The following is a 7,014-nucleotide window of genomic DNA, read 5'->3' as shown; positions in this document are numbered from 1 at the left end:
GAACAGCCGCTGGAGGAAGAGCCTGCGGAGGCGGCTGATCGCAGGGGAGAACCCCACCTGGGGCGGGCGCGGGGTCGGGCCGAGAGGAGGCCCCTCGGACTGCCGGCTGCGCCACTCCAAGACCCTGCGCCCGACCCGTCCCCCGCGCACGTGGCCCTGGGCGCCGTCCCCGGCCGTGGCGGAGCGCCACGGGGACCAAGCGGCGCGGGGCGGGCAGTGTCCAGCACAAGGTGGGGCCGCCCCACCTGCCGGGCAGGCCCAGGGCGAGCTGGGGCCCCGGAGCGTGAGGCTGCGCGCAGTGGGTCTCGTGGTGCTAGCGCACATAGTCGGCGCTTAATAAAATGATAGAAGTGCGGAAACGCGGTTCCTGGCCCGTCTCCCGCAACCATCTTTAGGATGAGGGGCTGGACTGGAGAACAGGCTCTCCTGATCCTCCGAAAGTGGCTCACATGGGAGGGGGACAGAGATCTCCGACCCAGGAGTATGGAAGGGCAGAGCAGCCCCCCAAAGCCCACAGAGGGCGCCCTTGCTGGAGGAGAGCTCCTTAGGGCAGGGGGTCCTGGCTGTGGTCACTGATTGGTGAGCGCTTCTCTTTCGGAACCTTCAAAGGCCACGTGCCTACTTCAGGGACAAAGGGGCAGGCGACCCGCCTAGGGCAGGGGAAGGGTGGACAGAGACCAGCGTCGCTCTAGAACCCACAGTGTCCAAAGTTAGCAAAGTTCACTTCTTGGGCTGTCATCCACGTTGCCCCTTGGTTCTTTCCTGGATGGAATTGGTTGAGTTCCCAGAATTATATGGAGTATCCGCACTAGATTGGGAACAATTTTAAGCCTGAATAAAAATAAGAAAAAAATTTTTTCTGTGATTTTTTTTTCCTCCTCAAATGAAGAGAAAAACCAAATGAGTTTCCCAGCCAGATGCCCCCCAGTGGCCATCATCAAGGTTTTACAGACTCGATGCAAACAATACCTCCCACAGCACCCTGGCAGGGCTTCGCTGGGTAAAGAGGAGATGGGTGAGAGGCATGAAATCCTTGTCCACACGCAGCTCAGCCACATGCCCCTCTCTAGCGCCATCCGCAGGCAGGCATTTGGCAAGCTTGTGTACTTTTATATAAAAAGGAATAACATTGAAAATAAAGCTCTAGGGGCCGGCCGGGTGGCGCAAGTGGTTAAGTGCGCGCGCTCCACTGCGGGGAGCCCGGGTTCGCCGGTTAGGATCCCGGGCGCGCACTGACGCACTGCTTGGCAAGCCATGCTGTGGCAGCATCCCATGTAAAGTGGAGGAAGATGGGCACGGATGTCAGCCCAGGGCCAGTCTTCCGCAGCAAAAAATGAGGAGGATTGGCAGATGTTAGCACAGGGCTGATCTTCCTCACAAAAAAAGAAAAGAAAATAAACCTCTGCATTTAAAAAGTTTCAAAAAAAACAAGTCAGTTTTATTTAACTTGGCTTCATTTAAAAGACAGAAAGTGTTGATTGCTGTCTTAAGATTTGGGTAATTGCATGCCCTCCCTCTGGAGAGGTTCCCTCCCATTTCCCTCACCCAAGCAGTGTGACTTCACACTTTCCAATTTCCGATGGACCATGCCAGATGTCCCATCTACTTGTGTTTGTTGCTTAAAATCATAGACTAGAAGCCATTGGAGAGGACAAACACACCTTTCCTAAAGACACTAAGTTAGTAAAAGGGAATTACGATGATGCTTCCTATCTGATGCATTCACGTTGTATTGACAAATGTGGGATCCCATGCTGCTCATGCTGAGCCGTTTTGCTGAAGGGATTCCCTTGACACCGCCCCCCCCCCGCATGATTTTCTTCTCTGAGGGAGTCTTCCAGCATTGAAGACCAGGAGGAGAGACTGCAGAGGCTAAAGATGCAGGGGACAGCTTGGCCTCCAGCCTGACCTTGAGCCGAGAGGGGGGGACATTGCTACTGCCGGGAGCCCAGGCCAGCAGGACCAGAGTGGGCCCCACCCAGGCCTAGTGCAGCGCACTCTGCCCCCAGAGCCCAGGTAGCAGGCATGGTTTCTGTGTGCCCCCATCTGGCCAGACCTGCGAGGAGCTGCACAGCACACCAGAGCGGTGGCCTTCCCTCTGGCCCATAGCCCCCAAGACCCAGCCCCAGGACTTCCAGGCACCAGGGCTGCAGCAGCCATCTGCCCGACCTGCCTGCCTGGTGTCTCCCACAGATGACACCCGTGCAGAAGCCTGTCTACTTAAACTTGGAGCCCCTCACATGATGGGCATGAGGCCGCTGCTGCCCCCCATATCACCCTTTGGTCTCGCTCTCCTAGGACAGCTGGGCCTTCAGGAGTAAGGGGCAGGTCCCTCTCCCTCAGCTGGCTGGGCCCCTCCCACTCCTGTTCTTTCTCTCCAGCTGCAAAAGAACCCGCTGGGTCCCGTCTCGCTTGCAGTTGCCCCAGCCCATGTGCACCCCACACTCACTCCCACTGGGCAGGCCCTGGCCCAGCCCTCCCAGGCCTGAGCCCCCAGGGTGCTGGTCCTCACCCTGCCCACCAAAGCAGGGCTCCCAGCTCTCCGTAGGGCCCGTGCAGCCCCTCGCTGTGGCCCTGGAGGTTAAGGAGAGGTCTGAGGAGTAGCAATGCAGAGCCCTTGGACATGTGTCCGGGACTGGAGAGTGACAGGACCGAGCCCAAAGCTCGCTGCCCCTCCAGCCTCATCCTCCTGCACTGTGTTTGCATTTAGGTAAGCAGTTGCCTACTGGGATGCCCCATCCCACTGCCCTCTCCCCGACAGAACTCCAGCCACCTCCAGCTGGACCCGAAGATCCAACCAGCAGAAGGTCAGCACAGCCAGGCCGTCCTCAGAGGCCATGAAGTTAACCCCGAAGACCCGTGCACTTCCAGGGGCACGTGGGGCGGCGGGGCCCTTAGCACAGGCACTCAGCTGCCTGCCCACTCCTGCTGATGATAGGAGATGCGCCCTTGCCCTCTGCAGGACTGAGCCAGGGCCTCCGCCTTCCTGGAGAAAAGCAGCATCAGCTGCAGTCTCGACAGACCTCAGAAGCAACAGTCACTCAAACCCCATGGCCACTAAGAGAGCCCTGGTGTTCTCTGTGAGGGGCTGTGAGTGGGTGCCCGTGGGAGGGGCCCTGGGAAGAGGAGCAGCGCACCCCTGCCTGGGATGCCTTGGTGTCCAGCAGGGGCTGGCCCTGGAGCAGGAGCTGGCCGGGACCCCAGCCTCGTGGTGAGTTGAGCAGCTCATGGCTCTCACCCCCTCCCCTGGGCAGCGCTGTGCACCCTACATGCAACACCAGAGCCAAGTGGGCCGTGGCCTCCAGGCGGGGGCTCAGGCAGGCCGCTGGCCACCCACTGCTCTCCCTCCCTGTGCTTGTCCCTACACCTGCTGCGGACAGGGGTCCTTTTCTTCCTGTAAAGCTTTCAGTGTTTCTGGCTAAGATGATGTAATTTGTCATGGGTGTGTTCACCTACATTTCTGAAAAGTGGGTAATTAGTGGCAGGTGTTTTAATTCCTAGTGAGAACATGTCAGTGAATAAGGGGCACCCCACCCCGCACCCAGGAGACCTCAGCCCTCCACCTTCCTGAGAGTGGCGGTAGGCTCGAGAGGCCCCTGCCCCAGGGCTGGCAGCCAGGAGGGCCCCCGCCTCTCTGTTGCTGGGGCTGGGTCCACCTTCCACCAAGGGCTGGGACCTGAGGGGCAGGATCTCCCCTGTGCTCCCTCACCATGCTCACCTCTAGAGGGAGACAGGACTTCCACTGGCATTTTCTGTGGTGGTTTTTTTTTGTGTGTGTGTGTGAGGAAGATCAGCCCTGAGCTAACATCCGATGCCAATCTTCCTCTTTTTTGCCGAGGAAGACTGGCCCTGAGCTAACATCCGTTCCCATCTTCCTCTACTTTTATATGGGACGCCTCTGCAGCATGGCATGACACGCAGTTCATCGGTGAGAGCCTGGGATCCGAACCCGCGAACCTCAGGCCGCCGAAGCGGAGCACACACTCTTAACCGTTTGTGCCACCAGGCAGACCCCTTTTTGTGGCTGTTTTAATGGATGTTGGAAGAAAATGTTTCAGCCCAGAAAAAAGGGGCAAACACACAGCTGTTGCACCTGAGCTTTCATTTTTCCTAAACCATCCCCTCCCCAGCAGGAGGCTGCGAGGATTCGAGTGTCCTCATATGGGGCTGTGCTTCTGCACTTGACGTTTATTACCGTCGCCACAGAAACAGCTCCTGCCCCAGTAAGGAGCTGGCTGCACTACCAATTGGTGGACACCCCACTTCCGGGAAACCTCAACTCCAGACCCTGCTGCCCTCGGCCTTCTCAGATAGCTTTCGTCCAAGAGCTGACAGAGCTGGAGAGCCGGCACCTGGCCCTCGCAGCCCCCTGCTGTTGGGCGAGCCCCACACAGCATGAGTGTGACGCACAGCCTTGGTGAAAGCCTCGGGTTTCTCCTCATCAAATTAGGGACGGCAGCAGCAGCCCTTCCCTGGTGGAGTGTGAGAACCAGCAGGTGTGAGAGCAGCTCACGTGGGCGTCCACACCCCCCTGCCCCCCTCCCCGCTGCAGAGGAGTCTCCCCTTGGGGTCCCCTCCTCTTGGGGTCCCCTCAGGGTGGCCAGGCTCCTCCCGGCCCCACCCCATCCTGCCATGTGGATGCCTGCCTGCCCAGCGGATCACAACCTCTTGCTTTTCTTGCCTCAAGCAGAAGCAACCACAACACAGCCCTTCCTGATTTCCAGGTATGCGTCGGGAAGCTCCTGGTTACCTTGTGAAGTGGCATGTGTCAGTCCTGGCAGGCCTCAGCCTCGGCCCCAGACCCACAGTTGACCGAGGAGTCAAGGCTGCAGGTCAGGGGAGGTGGAGGGGTGTGAGGGGAGACCAGGACAAAACTGTTTCCTGGAGAATGTTCCCAGACAGGGCGCAGACTCAAGGACCTTTCAGAATTGCCTGGGACGAGGCCAAGGGCAGCACTTCCTCCAGGAGAGGCCTTCCTTGGCGTGGAAATGGACGTGGGACTCCTCTCACTGGGCCTCAGTGTTGTCCAGCAGACATGAGGCGAAGCCGGGGCCTCTTCCAGGGACTAGGGGTATGTGTCTTGCAGCTGCTCTGCCCTCTCCCGGGATTGAGGGCGTGTTTTGGGGGAAGGAGCTCATCACTCGGCTTGTCTCTAGTGTGTGACGGTGCCGTCAGGAAACAACTTGCCAGCACGCTCGTGCTGCTTTTCCCACTGCCTGCACAGTGCTCCACAAGCTGGACCAGGGGGCTCAGTGCAGAAAGGGGATCCGTCCAAGTGGCCGATGGACTTGGACCTCTGAGCACCCGAGGGACTGGGGTGCGGGACACAGGCTTGCTTAGGGGCATCCTGCCCCTTGGGGGCAGATCAGGCTCAAGTCCCAGGCTGAGGTCATAGGAGTCTCTGACCCTTGGCAGCCTGCTGACCACTGGTCAGGTGTAAGCAGAAACATGCAGTGGCCACACAGGCCACAGTCCCACTCAGGCTTCCCCGGGCTTGACTCGAGGGGGTTGCAGGGCATGGAGGAGAAACCCAACACCCACCCAGCTGTGGCCCCCTGACCGAGTCTGGCCTGGCCAGGCACTGCCACCTGCCCCTGAGGCCCTGTACCCACCGCCCTGGCTCCCGTTCCCACTCTGCTTGTTCTGCTCACACAGGCAGGGTGGGGCCCTTTGTCTCCCTGCCATCGTCACGTAGGCAAACCCTGGGCTCGCGCACAGCCGGCCCCCCAGAACACTGAGCTAGGAGGGGTGCCAGCCTGGGGTGCCTGGGCAGGGGCCTCATGATGCTCAGAGTCAGTCTCTTGAGAAATGGCCACAGGCCAGCTTGCATAAAGGCTGCCCCCACACACATGCCAGCCAAGACCGAGCAGGCGGACTGAGAACCTGTCAGGGGCCTCAAGACCACCTCTCTCAGCCCTGCAGTTGCTTGGGTTAGGGTCTCTGTTTCCCATTAGCAGGGGCAGTGGAGAGTCAAACTACAGTTGAGGGCGTCATCTTGCCAGCAGAGGGCACCCTGGGCACAAGGCTGTGGCGGGGGCAGCCCAGAAGAGCCAGGCCCACTGTCCCCTCATTCCAATAACCACGGGTCCAAACCGCAGGGTCCTGGCCCGCAGAAATGGGGCCCAGGCTCTCAAGGAGGTGCACAAGGGGCACAGATGGCATGGTGGTCTGAGTCCCGGCGCCAGAGGAGGACGGCCCCCCTCCTCTTCCCCAGCACCAGCTGGGGCAGCATCACTGCTCCACTGGAGACCTTGACGGGTTGGCGTGTTTTGACAAGGAGTAAAGCACTCTAAGGAGACTGCACGGCTCAGCTTACATCTGATTTACTGTATTTTAAAGTCTGGGATGTTAGTGGGGAGGAGGCAAAGTGAGCACTGAGCTGGTGCAGGCAGACGTGGACATGCCTGGTGGGGCTGAGACGCAGTAGTACTGCCTGCCCTTGGGACTTGTCTGGTGGCCCCAGGATAGTCAGTAGTGAGGGGAGGTGGGGTCAGAAGATGCTGCAGAGAATTGCTGAGGTGAACCCACCCAGGGGAACCTTGTTTGTCCCCACCCCCCCCTACATGGAAGCCCACCACCCAGAAGCAGGGAGGCTCCCTGCCAGTGCTGGCCTTGGGGCCTGGTGGGGCAAGGAGCTCTCCTGCCTCCAGAGTCCCGAAAGCCAGGCTGCAGTCCCGTTCCTCCCAAAGGTGCTGTCTGCATCTGGGGTGGCCGTAGTTGGGCCCAGCAGGGTCCTGGATAGGAAGGCTGCCTTTCCACCCATTCAGCCACTGACCACACCATCAACATGGCAGCACTCCTCCCTGCCCTTTTACAGATCCTCTCTCCTCCAGGAAGCCTTTGGGACCTGGCCAGAGCCAGCTCCTCCCCATCCCCCATTCACCTTCTATCAACATCCAGGACTTGAGTGGCCATAGGGGCTCAGCGGCCAGCTGGACCACACTTCCTCGAACAATGCCAGCCCTTGCCACCAGAGGGACTGGCCCTTCATACAAGCGGGAGGTCCGGCTGTCC

This window comes from Diceros bicornis, chromosome 13 (genome assembly GCF_020826845.1).
Source record: "Diceros bicornis minor isolate mBicDic1 chromosome 13, mDicBic1.mat.cur, whole genome shotgun sequence".
NCBI classification, from domain to species: Eukaryota; Metazoa; Chordata; class Mammalia; order Perissodactyla; family Rhinocerotidae; genus Diceros; species Diceros bicornis.
The sequence above is the reverse complement of the archived record's forward strand: the minus strand, read 5'-3'. Positions refer to the sequence as shown.